Source organism: Eretmochelys imbricata, chromosome 11 (genome assembly GCF_965152235.1).
Source record: "Eretmochelys imbricata isolate rEreImb1 chromosome 11, rEreImb1.hap1, whole genome shotgun sequence".
NCBI lineage: Eukaryota > Metazoa > Chordata > Testudines > Cheloniidae > Eretmochelys > Eretmochelys imbricata.
Genome location: NC_135582.1, coordinates 11,735,019 through 11,748,802, shown reverse-complemented (window position 1 = coordinate 11,748,802; position 13,784 = coordinate 11,735,019). Strand labels below are relative to the sequence as shown.

The window sequence follows — 13,784 nt, the reverse complement described above, 5'->3', positions numbered from 1 at the left end:
CAACAGGTAGATAGCATTCATTCAAGTGCAAATGCATCTATACATAATGAGTGGTAGCTTCCTCATAATGCTCCAGGTCTTTTTTATTTTATTTTTTTAAAAGCTTCCTCGGATATGAGATGGCTTTATTTGAACAGACCAGTATTTGCAACACCCCTTTCTAACAAGCAGGTTTTTTATTATGTAGGGATTTCTTCATCTTCTAATGCACCCATTAGAGAAAGTGCATTTTATTTAATTTCTTATTATTTCCTTTCTATGGTAGGAGACGCTGTTCTCCCAAGGACCCAAGGAAAGTGGTGTCACTGATTTAGGGCAGTTTGGTGCATCTTTAGAGTGGCTGTGTGATCACCAAAAACAAAATACCCAACTCTGTTACTGAATCTCTGGGTGGCAAGTTCTCCGCCTCCTGTTCGGACCATTAGTGCTGTGCTTTTCTGCACTGCTTCTATTGAAATCAGAGAATAAGAATTTCTTAGCTTCAACTGCGATGAATTCTGCTGAAAAAATAAGACATGAGCTGTGTCCTATATAGTGTAGGGTGTTTTTTACCAGTGCACATGATGAAAAGGCTTGTGTCCAATGTAAAGGCCAAAAAGGGAAACAGAGGTGGGTGGATAAGTGCCATTGTTTCACTGAACATTTGTGTCTTGGTTCTCTTGTTCATAACTCATGGGTGGAGGAAGACACAGTGAGAGAACACCATCCCTGCCTTAGAAATGGGATACCTATTGTCCGTAGCATCTTATGTAGCCTGTCTCCAGGTATTCGGTATGTATAAGTAAGAGGCCAGAAGTAGGAGAAGCACTTCAGGACTCCCCTTTCACAGGCCAGTGGTTTGGCAATGAGCAAAGAGATACATTGGCTCTAAGAAAAGGCAAATCATAACTGCCCCATATTTAGGATTGAGAGAGAGGTTCAATCCTTGATTATACTCAAAGGGAACAGTAGGCTTAGAGATAGAAGTATCAGGGTGTACTGTCAGTTAGAAATACAAAAACAAATAGGGAACAAGACATTGTTAGCTTTCTAAAATTTTCCCGTCAAAGTTCCTGCCCAACCAAAATAGATTAAGGCCTCTATTCTAGTCAACCTTGTAAGCCATAACCATTGCCATGGTATCTCAGTGCCTCAGTTTAGTCCAGGAGTGGGCAAACTTTTTGGCCTGAGGGCCACATCTGGATATTGAAATCGTATGGGGGGCAATGCATGCTCATGAAATTGGGGGTTGGGGTGCAAGAGGGGCTGAGGGTTCTGGCTGTGGGTGTGGGCTCTGGGTGGGACCAGAAATGAGGAGTTCAGAGTGTGGAAGGTGGCTCTGGGCTGGGGCTGGGGTGCGGGGGGGGGGTGAGGGCTCCAGCTGGGAGTACAGGCTCTTGGGTGGGGCTGGGGATGAGGGGTTGGGGGTGCAGGAGGGTTCTCCAGGCTGGGACCAATGGGTTCGGAGGGTGGAAGGGGGATCAGGGCAGGGGATTGGGGTGCAGGAGTGGGTCAGGGGTGCAGGCTTCAGGTTGCGCTTACCTCAAGCAGCTCCCGGAAGCAGCGGCATGTCCCTCCTCCAGCTCCTACACGGAGGCGCAGCCTGGTGGCTTGACGTGCCGCCCCATCCGCAGGCACCGCCCCTGCAGCTCCCATTCACCATGGCTCCCGGCCAATGGCAGCTGCAGAGCCCCTTGGCTGACCCTATGCATAGGAGCTGGAGGGGGGACATGCCACTGCTTCAGGGAGCCGCACAGAGCAACAACACAGGCGGAGTGGGGCAAGCCCCTGGCTGGAGTGCTGGAGCGGGGCAAGCCACAGACCCCACTCCCCAGCAGGAGCTCAAGGGACAGATTAAAACGTCTGAAGGACCGGATGTGGCCCCCGGGCCATAGTTTGTCCATCCCTGGTCTAGTCTCGTAGTTTGTGCATTCAGTTTTAATTGTGCATTAATTTCCCTTAGATATTGGTTTTCCTCTTATAGTGTGCAGGTTCCCAACCACTGAATTAAACATGAGTGACACAAAGTACCTACAAAAGCTGGGGGTTCAAAAAGGGATCTGTGGTTTAAAAAAGCTGGCCCTTAAGCTGTTTGTACTTGACTTTAGTAAATACTTGTCTTTAGTAAAGCTTTTGATACTGTCTCGCATGACCTTCTCATAAACAAACTAGGGAAATGCAACCTAAATGGAGCTACTATATATAAGGTGGGTGCAAAACTGGTTGTAAAACCATTCCCAGAGAGCAGTTATCAATGTTTCACAGTCATGCTGGAAGGACGTAACGAGTGGGGTCCCGCAGAGATCAGTTCTGGGTCCAGTTCTGTTCAGTATCTTCATCAATGATTTAGATAATGGCATAGATAAAGTTTGTGGACAATATCAAGCTGGGAGGGGTTGCAAGTGCTTTGGAGGATAGGATTAAAATTCAAAATGATCTGGATGAAATGGTCTGAAGTTAATAGGATGAAATTCAATAAGGACAAATGCAAAGTACTTCACTTAGGAAGGAACAATTAGTTGCAGACATACAAAATGGGAAATGACTGCCTAGGAAGGAGTACTGCAGAAAGGGGTTGGGGGTCATAGCGGACCACAAGCTAAATATCAGTCAGCAGTGTTACACCTTTGCAAAAAAAGCAAACATCATTCTGGGATGTATTAGCAGGAGTGTTGTAAACAAGACATGAGAAGTAATTCTTCTGCGCTGATTAGGCCTCAACTGGAGTATTGTGTTCAGTTCTGGGCGCCACATTTCAGGAAAGATGTGGACAAATTGGAGAGAGTCCAGAGAAGAGCAACAAAAATGAAGAAAAGTCTAGAAAACATGACCTATGAGGGAAGATTGAAAAAAACTGGGTTTGTTTAGTCCGGAGAAGAGCAGACTGAGAGGGGACATGGTAACAGTTTTCAAGTACATAAAAGGTTGTTACAAGGAGGAGGGAGAAGAATTGTTGTTCTTAACCTCTGAGGATAGGAGAAGAAACAATGGGCTTAAATTGCAGCCAGGGAGGTTTAGGTTGAGCATTAGGAAAAACTTCCTAACTGTCAGGATGGTTAAGCACTGTAATAAATTACTTAGGGAGGTTGTGGAGTTTTTTAAGAGCGGGTTAGACAAACACCTGTCAGGGATGGTCTAGATAATACTTAGTCCTGGCATGAGCCGTCCCTGCCAGTCTTATGATTCGCACTTGCAACACTAGTTGGCAATGGGATCAAACCTGGTACTACTTGATGTGAAAACATGAGCTTCTACTGCTTGAGCTAAAGGACCCACCCTTTTAGCTTAAAGGCTGTAGCTGACTAATTGACCTCTAGGTGGTCCAACCACAAAAGGACAGAGCACCACACAGTGTAAGCGCATACTAGATCCTGATCTTGCATTAAATTTAAGTAGTAGTTTAGACAAAATACAAGAAGCTTTTATACTTCAAGCCCTGATCTACACTACGGGTTGAGGTTGAATTTAGCAGCGTTAAATTGATTTAACCCTGCACCCGTCCACATGACGAAGCCCTTTTTTTCGACTTAAAGGGTTCTTAAAATTGATTTCTTTACTCCACCCCCGACAAGGGGATTAGCACTGAAATCGGCCTTGCTGGGCCGAATTTGGGGTACTGTGGATGCAATTAGATGGTATTGGCCTTCGTGAGCTATCCCAGAGTGCTCCATTGTGACTGCTCTGGATAGCACTCTGAACTCAGAGGCACTGGCCAGGTAGACAGGAAAAGGCCCGCAATTTTTTTAATTTAATTTCCTGTTTGGCCAGCGTGGCAAGCTGCAGGTGACCATGCAGAGCTCATCAGCAGAGGTGACCGTGATGGAGTCCCAGAATTGCAAAAGAGCTCCAGCGTGGACCAAACGGGAGGTACGGGATCTGAACGCCAAACCCACCCAAGGCTGCCTCCTGGACCCGCCAGGCGGAGAAGGGATCTCTGGTGTGTGTACCTTTTAAAATAGTACAGCACATGGTTTAGAAGCAAGTGTGTTTAATGATTAATTTGCCCTGGCATTCGCGGCCAGTACAGCTACTGGAAAAGTCTGTTAACGTGTCTGGGGATGGAGCGGAAATCCTCCAGGGACATCTCCATAAAGCTCTCCTGGATGTACTCCCGAAGCCTTTGCAAAAGGTTTCTGGGGAGGGCAGCCTTATTCTGTCCACCATGGTAGGACACTTTACCACACCAGGCCAGTAGCATGTAGTCGGGAATCATTGCAGAACAAAGCATTGCAGCGTATGTTTGCTGGCATTCAAACAACATCTCTCTGTGTTATCCTCAGGAAAGTGATATCATTCATGGTTGAAATAGGGTGCTTTTCTTAAGGGGACATTCAGAGGTGCCCATTCCTGCTGGGCTGTTTGCCTGTGGCTGAACAGAAATGTTTCCCGCTGTTCGCCGAGGGGAGGGGTTAGCAACACGGTGGGGGGAGGCAAAATGCGACTTGGAACGAAAGCACATGTGCTATGTATGTAATGTTAACAGCAAGGTTTACCGTGAAAGAGTGTACCCATTGTTCTATAAAATGTCTTTTTAAATACCACTGTCCCCCCCCTTTTTTTTTTCTCAACCAGCTGCATGTGTTTCTAGGATCACAGGATCTTCTCCTTCCCAGTGGCTAGCAAAGATCAGAAGGTGAAAAAAACACACTCACAATGAAATGTTCTCTGACCTCATGCTGTCCTCCCATACTGACAGAGTACAGACGAATGCGTGGAGGCAGACTGTGTCAGAGTGCAGGAAAGCACAAAATGAACGCGAGGACAGGTGGCGGGCTGAAGAGAGGGCTGAAGCTGATAGGTGGTGGCAGTGTGATGAGAGGAGGCAGGATTCAGTGCTGAGGTTGCTGGAGGATCTAACTAATATGCCTCAGCGTATGGTTGAGCTGCAGGAAAGGCAGCAGGAGCACAGACCGCCGCTACAGCCCCTGTGTAACCAACTGCCCTCCTCCCCAAGTTCCATAGCCTCCTCACCCAGACGCCCAAGAATGCGGGGGGGGGGGCCTCCGGCCACCCAGCCACTCCACCCCAGAGGATTGCCCAAGCAACAGAAGGCTGGCATTCAATAAGGTTTAAAGTTTTAAACTTTTAAAGTGCTGTGTGGCCTTGTGCTTCTCTCCTCCACCACCCCTCTTGGGCTACCTTGGTAGTTATCCCCCTATTTGTGTGATGAATTAATAAAGGATGAATGAACGTGGAGCAACAATGACTTTATTGCCTCTGCAAGTGGTGATCGAAGGCAGGAAGGGAGGGTGGTTAGCTTACAGGGAAGTAGTGTGAACCAAGGGGGCAGGAGGGTTTCATCAAGGAGAACCAAACAGAACTTTCACACCGTAGCCTGACCAGTCATGAAACTGGTTTTCAAAGCTGCTCTGATGCGCACTGCACCCTCCTGTGCTCTTCCAACCTCTCTGGTGTCTGGCTGCGCGTAACCAGCAGCCAGGCGATTTGCCTCAACCTCTCACCCTGCCATAAACATCTCCCCCTTATTCTCACAGAGATTGTGGAGCGCACAGCAAGCAGTAATAACAGTGGCAATATTGGTTTCGCTGAGGTCTAACCGAGTCAGCAAACTGCACCAGCACACTTTTAAACGTCCAAATGCACATTCTACCACCATTCTGCACTTGCTCAGCCTGTAGTTGAATAGCTCCTGACTACTGTCCAGGCTGCCTGTGTATGGCTTCATGAGCCATGGCATTAAGGGGTAGGCCGGGTCCCCAAGGATAACTATAGGCATTTCAACATCCCCAACAGTTATTTTCTGGTCTGGAAATAAAGTCCCTTCCTGCAGCTTTTGAAACAGACCAGAGTTCCTGAAGATGCGAGGGTCATGTACCTTTTCCGGCCATCCCACGTTGATGTTGGTGAAACATCCCTTGTGATCCACCAGTGCTTGCAGCAGTATTGAAAAGTACCCCTTGCGGTTTATATACTCCCTGGCTTGGTGCTCCGGTGCCAAGATAGGGATATGGGTTCCATCTATGGTCCCACCACAGTTAGGGAATCCCATCGCAGCAAAGCCATCCACTATGACCTGCACATTTCCCAGGGTCACTACCCTGGATAACAGCAGATCTTTGATTGCGTTGGCTACTTGCATCACAGCAGCCCCCACAGCAGATTTGCCCACTCCAAATTGATTCCTGACTGACCCGTAGCTGTCTGGCATTGCAAGCTTCCACAGGGCTATTGCCACTCGCTTCTCAACTGTGAGGGCTGTTCTCATCTTGGTATTCTTGTGCTTCAGGGCAGGGGAAAGCAAGTCACAGAGTTCCATGAAAGTGCCCTTACGCGTGCGAAAGTTTTGCAGACACTGGGAATCATCCCAGACCCGCAACACTATGCAGTCCCACCAGTCTGTGCTTGTTTCCTGGGCCCAGAATCGGCTTTCCACCGCATGAACCTGCCCCATTAGCACTATGATGCCCACATTGCCAGGGCCCGTGCTTTGAGAGAAGTCTGTGTCCGTGTCCTCATCACTCTCGTCACCGTGCTGACATCGCCTACTCGCCCGGTTTCGCTTTCCCAGGTTCTGGTGCTGCATATACTGCTGGATAATACGCGTGGTGTTTAATGTGCTCCTAATTGCCAAAGTGATCTGAGCGGGCTCCATGCTTGCCGTGGTATGGCGTCTGCACAGAAAAAAGGTGCGGAATGATTGTCTGCTGTTGCTCTGATGGAGGGAGGGGCGACTGACGACATGGCTTACAGGGTTGGCTTACAGGGAATTAAAATCAACAAAGGGGGTGGCTTTACATCAAGGAGAAACAAAAACAACTGTCACACAAAATGGCCCCCTCAAGGATTGAACTCAAAACCCTGGGTTTAGCAGGCCAATGCTCAACCCACTGAGCTATCCCTCCCTCTGGTATTTCAAGCAGGACTGAATCTCTATTAAACTTTTCAAGGTGCCCCTGACCGACCTCACTGAAACAATTGTCAGCTGTTGATTTCACGAGGGAGGGAGGGGGGAGCAAATGAATACAAAACAAATCTGGTCTATTTCTTGTTTTGATCCACTCCATATATCTTTTACATCTTTGGCTGGCAGCAGATGGTGCAGTAGGACTGCTAGCCATCCTCCTCTCCTGGCTGGTCACCAGAAGACGGTGCAATAGGACTGCCGGCAGGACTAAAGAGAATGACCTGGTCGAGTCACTCCTATTTCAGTTCCTGTGCCCATGTCTGCCCAGGCGCTCCTGACCGACCTTACCAAGGCAGCCAAGAGCACCTCGGACATGATGACGATGGTTATCAGGCCTATTGCACCATCTGCTGCCACAAGGTAATGAGCTGCTGTTGTGTAGCAATGCGGTACCACGTCTGCCAGTACCCAGGAGATGTAGGGTGAGAATGAGCTGAGTGGGCTCCATGCTTGCCATGGCGTCTGCACAGGTAACTCAGGAAAAAGGGCGCAAAACGATTGTCTGCCATTGCTTTCACAGAGGGAGGGAGGGCATGACGTACCCAGAGCCACCCGCGACAATATTTTTGCCCCATTAGGCATTGGGATCTCAACGTAGAATTCCAATGGGTGGCGGAGACTGCGGGAACTGTGGGATAGTTACCCACAGTGCAATGCTCCGGAAGTCGACGCTAGCCTCGGTACTGTGGAAGCACTCTGCCGAGTTAATGCACTTAGAGCATTTTGTAGGGGGGACACACACAATTGACTATATAAAAACGATTTCTAAAAAAACAACTTCTATAAATTCAACCTAATTTCATAGTTTAGACATATCCTAAGTTTACATCCTAAGCAGGGATGATCTGTGTCTTTACCATTAACTGCTTTCCATGTGCTTTGTTAGCTGTCTCCTCTAAAAGCTGGCTACTGCAGCAGTAAAAAGTTTTCTAATACCATGTTGGGCCACTGGAGACGACAAGGGAAGAGAACCACCTGCTCTAGGCCACAGCACTCCTTCCTTAAGGTCTCCCATCCAAGTGCTGACGCAGCTCATCCGTGCTTAGCATGTAAATTTAAAGTATAACAGCATAATGTGATTTGGCTGCAGACTACTTGCTCCTGTGTAAGATTTTCTCAGAGCTGGTTTTGGACAAATATATCTTTTTAGCTATCAGTGCTACGTTAGCTGACATTTAAACTTAGGAAGTTTCCAGTTTCACTAATAAGAGTTGGGGAGATGTGCTTGTAAATATTTCAGAGTAATTGTGCTTGGCTGACTCGGTTTCTAACAGTTAATTTTTTCGATCTTACGTTTCCTTTGAAATACATTGTGCCAGACACTGAACAGCATGACAGAGAAGGTATTGTAGACGTAATTTTGAATGACTAGATAGCAATTGTAGTTGTATGCCCCAGGTAAGAAACTTCTCACTGTGCACTGGGTGTGTATGCATCATTCAATGAAGATTCAGATGAGGTTCACATGAAATTTTAGCCACTGTTATTAGACATCCTTGATAATCATCTGAGCAGCTTACAACAAAAGTACTGGCTAGTCCATCAGCATTTGTAATGCACTTGTCAGCATACTATCATAAAGAGTGCTGGATACAAAATGAAGCATCACAGATACATGTCTATAAATGACATTTACCCACCACCACTACAGTGGGGGAGTGTAGTGCCTATCTATATAAAAATTACAACCTGTGGGGAGATCTGGTTGAACAGTTATTTGCTTTGTGTCTGACAATTAAAGCAAGGGTCTACTTCGTAGTATAGTCACAACCTTATTCTGTGCCCTACCAAAGTATGCTAAAGCCTTGGGCTGTCCTTGTGCAGACAGACGCAGCCAGATTCACATAGCATGAGGTTGCGGTGTCAGTTACACAGCGAAATAGAATTTTCCTTTAATGTAGTCGGGGGACAATTGTATTGAAAGTCCATCCACAGGGTTGTACTTGTGAGGTACATGCCCCTTGCTCTCAGTCACTTCCCAATATCAGAAAAGGAAGGAAAGCATAACTAGGGTTGCCACCTTTCTAATTGCTAGTAACTGGACCCCTGAGTCCCTTCCCCCTGCTATGTCTCTTTCCCCCAAGGCTCCACCCTTTCTCCACCTCTTCCTCCCAAGGCCCCACCCCCATTGCTTGCTCCTCTTCCCCCCTGTCCCCCCATCGCCCACTAGATTGTCTCGAGGAGCCTGCCTGCAGGTAGGAGGTGGTGCTGGCTGAGTGGGGGCTGGTGCGGGTTAATGGGCTGGTGCCTTCACCTACCCTGTGGTAACCGTACTTTTGGTTCAGGTGCCATTTAGAGTTGCCAGGTCCGCAAAAATCAGGCACCTGGCAACCCTAAGTGACACCCGGAAACAAAAGCCAAAAACTGGATATCTGGGTAAAGCCTGGACGGGTGGCAACCTTAATCATAACATCAAGGGAGCCAGTTAGGGTTGGATTTTCCATTCTGAGGTCATAATTTCTGGATAAAATATCTCAGCCTTTTCTAAGTGCATCGGGCTGAAACCCAGAATGTAGGTTGTGAGCATAGAGGCACTTATTTTGGCCCTCTACTGAAGCTTTGTAAAGAAGCCAGGATAGACACAGGCTTGTGCTTAATCTAGTGTTATGAGCTGGATGGAACCTTATTATGGGTTGAGGTAAAAAATCCCACCTACGACAAAAGAAGAGTGTGAAACCACCCAGCAACTGGTTTTTTTTTCTGAATATTGTTTAGGGAGGGGGTGTGTGGCGGGGGGGGGAGGGGGGAAGGCAGAAGTCACAGAAAAACTGGCAAAGAGAGAGAGAGAGTGAGAGCCAAAAGGAGCAGCTAAGAGCAGCAGGCTGAGCCTGGAAGATGTCCAGGGAGAGGTTTTTTGTGTCAGGAGTACGGGCTGAAAAGGGTGCTCTTGGTGCTATGAGCAAAAGAAGCTCTTTCCTGCTATTTGATTCCTTCTGTGTTCAAAAACACAGGCTTTTGTACACTTTGTAAGTAAACAAAACTGCATCAAAGTCCATCAATTTCTACTTCCAACTGGAACATCCCCAGGGCCCCAAAACTTTGACTGGCTGCTCAGATCAAAAATGGGCAACGCTAGAAAGCATGTCCGAGTGCTACAAAAGTGGCGTTGAGTGAACAATGAGATGTCTACAGCAGGTTCCTAAATACTTCTCTCTTCTGCAGTCACATTTATCTTTTAAAGCAAGCTCTTCTGCTGCAAGCACTGGGTGCCAGGTCTGGTACAGAAAACTCATAAGTGCATTGTGCCTGGGAGCACTTTTTTCAGAAGGAAGAAAAAGGTTTGATGCTATTTGTTTAACTCCGCCGGAGATCTACTGTTTATAGTCTGAAATATCCTAAATGTGTTCTCAATTACCTTGTGCATATTTTAAAAGAATTAAATTTCCATCAAAGGATTTTGTGAACTGTTTGATCTTGCTGTGTCTAAAGAGCCCAATCTGACTGGAGATAATTTTGTCTGAGCACATATGGTACCATTGTAATGAATTGTGCTCATTGTGGGGGTGTGACTTCAAGGGAAACCAGTCCAGGCTTAGTGAGCTCTGTCTTTTAATGGTGGGTGTGGAATGAGTAGCCAAGGACTTGGACCTGCAGCAGCACTGAGGTTCTTCATACTATTTGGTGATTTAAGCTTTTATTTCCTACATGATTTGTAACCTGGAGGGGGATGCTCAGTTATTTAGTCATCTCTGGATGGCCTTTGATGAGTTGTGGAACCCTAACTTGTTATAAGAAGCTGAAAATAAAAGAGGATTTGGTGCTGGTGGTGGTATTGTTTTTGTTCCTATAGGCCCCATCTGAGATTGGGACCTCATTATACTAGATACTGTTCAAACACATAGTGAGAGACAGTTCCTGCACTGCGGCTCTTACAGTCTAAAGAGACCAGACAAAGTGGGGAAGGGAAAAAAGAGGCACATAGAGAGGAAGTGACTTGTCCTAGGTCATGAAGGAGGTTAGTGGTTGAGCCGGGAATAGAAGTTGTGTAGCCTGACCCCTAATTCAGTGCTCTATCTACTAGGCCATGTTGTGTTCCAGAAAGCCAGCTGTAATACTGTAGAGGTGGAAATCAATCTTCCATTCCTCACACAGGCAAATGACATTCACCAAACAGACAAAATATTGATGTCTTCTGTAGATTTCTTGATTGTCCTAACACATTTCACATTATGCAGAAATTAGATCCCAATTACATGAAATGCCTTAGAGAGCTGCTCATGCCCCCATGAAAAGCATTGACTGTTTAGAAGCAGTTCTCCTGCTGCACTATAGCATGCAATGTCTTTTGTTCTTCATTCCCTTCATTCTTCAATACTGAGAGATCTTGTGTGAAAGCAGGATTTTTATTTCTTGGGAATTCTGTCTGCCTCCACTGCTTATTCCCCATCTGCAATCCTAACACTCTCTCTTTGGTGATCTCATCCAGAAAGGTTGGAGGGAAGCTGTCAGTATTGCTGTTCGTATTGTACCAGTACAGTTTCCAATGCTCTGCTAAAAATTTAAATTAATCTGTACTAAGTTAACTAATTTTAAAATGTACTGCACCAAATTAACTTAGGGACATGTGATTATATGCATTTATATGGCAGCTTTAATTACCAAGCCCTTGCTGACATGATTGCTCAGGAAATGTCTGATGTCACAAGCAGATGTCATGTGGAAAATAAGCAGCAGCAGGTGAACTGTTAAGAAACAAAGATCCTTTTTATGCTGACATCTTCTATATTAAACAACGAGGGGAGAGAAAACCAGACACTCTGTAAAGCAAAAGCATAATTGTTTCTAAACAGAGAAGGGCTTATTTTCCAAAAATTTCACCTAGTTATGGGAAGGGCTGTAATGAGATACAGAGCTGCTTTTCATCCAGTTTGCAAATTCAGCTTCAACAAAGATGACAAATAAAAGTTCCCATTTATGAGGTTTTTGCACAAAAAATAGCTATTAGCAAAACTCTTGCTCTTTTTCATTTCCACTTTGTGATATTTGCTACCTGTCTGACTGCATTATTACTATAAGGCTATGGAAGACTGTATGAAATTATATCAGTGGAAAATCCCTAAATCATTCACTAGAGCTTTAATATTCCTGGAATGGGAAAATAGTGACACATCCAGGGGAAAAAAAAACAACAAAAACCTAATCTTTCAACCAGCTAGGTTTTCACTACTGTTATTAACAGAGTAAATGGGCCAAATTCATCCCTAGTGTAACTCCATTGGCATTATAGAGTGAAATGGGGATGAATCTATCCCCTTTGTGACTGTGTCAGTAAAGATGCAGCTAACAGAAATTTCCAAGAGGGCAATGGGGTTAAAACCAGGGTTGGATTGAAATCATTTTTGATTTTTAATTCATACCAATGTGCATCAGACCAGCCCTGCTACAAAGCCCATATAAAAACATAGGATCTGCTGACTCTGGATTCCACTGGAAGTCTCATATCACTGTTTTTTATAAAAGGCACTTGACTAGAACATGCCAAATTCTGGTTCCAGGGAACTGGCCAGCTCTAGGGATTTCATCGATTCATTGTCTTGATTAAGGCCCTAGAAGAAAATACAAAATCATTGCTGGTAAAATTTGCAGAGGACACCAAAAATTAGAGTGGTAAATAATGGGGACATGTCAGTTACACAGGCAAGCCAAGTGCTGAGGAGGGCTCATTTGAACAGCATGCTCTCAAGGTCATACATTTAGGAACACAGAATGTAGTCACATTTATAATATGGGAAAACTATGTCCTGGAAAGAAGTGATGCTGAAAAGGACTTACAGGTAATAGTAGATAACCAAGTGAACCTGTGGTCCCTGTGTGATGTTCAAGCTAGGAGAGCTAACATAATCCTTGGACGTATAAGCAGGGGAATATCAGTAGGAGTAGGAAGGTGGTATTAACTTTGTATAAGGCATTGGTGAGACCATTACTAGAAATCTGTCCAGTTCTGGTGCCCACACTTCAAAAAGGAAGCCAAAAGCTTGGAAAAAGTTCAGAAAAGAGCTGCAAAGAGGCTTAAAAAGGGTCTGGAAAACATGCCTTCTAGTGAAAGACTAAAGGAGTTCAGTAGAACTATTTTTTCAGAAAGAAGGTGAACAGATTACTTGATCATGGTCTACAAGTACCTGAATGGGGAAAAGATTTACAGTATCTTTAATTTAGCAGAAAAATCATGAGTGAATGTCTTTCTAAAAGAGAGCCTATTGCCTCACCAGAAATCATAGGCTTAATGGAGAAATTATTGGGTGTGGCTTTTTGGCCTGTGTTATGCAGGAGGTCATTCTAGATGATCACAGTCATCCCTTCTGCCCTTATGATCTATTAAACTTCTTGGTCATTCATTTGAAATTAGTTCAAGGCTTCAGTTTATGGTTTATTTTATATGAGCAAAAAAACAGAGGAGTACTTGTGCTGGGTTTTAGCTCACGAAAGCTTGTGCCCAAATAAATTTGTTAGTCTCTAAGGTGCCACACGTACTCCTAGTCTGTATCAGCAAAAAAAAAAAAAAACAAAAACCTCACACGGCTACCACTCTGAAACCTATTTTGTATGAGGAATCTGTATAATCTGAAAACCCCTGTGAAATAAGATAATGATTTAGACCTATTTGAAGAGGACACGGGTCTGTGATAAAAAGCATCATCACAAGTAGTGTCAGGAGAGAGCCTCTTCAGAGAGGCCATGAATTGAATGGGCCTGGTGAACAATGTTGAGGATTAATTTAATTATTGTTATCCTATTGATTTACAACTAACCTTCTATGTTAAATCACTAGGCTGTCTTCCCTCAGATCACAGTTAAGTGCTATAGCCCAGATGAGGGCTAGAATCTCCTTTTGCTTGTAGTGATGTAAATCAGGAGTAATAATTATACTGAAGTCAGTGGA

The 13,784-nt window shown here is 45.2% G+C and overlaps 1 protein-coding gene across 1 annotated transcript in view; it reads left to right on the top strand.

Moving 5' to 3' along the window:
• MYLK (myosin light chain kinase) overlaps positions 1–13,784 on the top strand; it is a 329,642-nt gene that overhangs the window by 40,208 nt on the left and 275,650 nt on the right. The gene's annotated exons all lie outside the window — the stretch shown is intronic.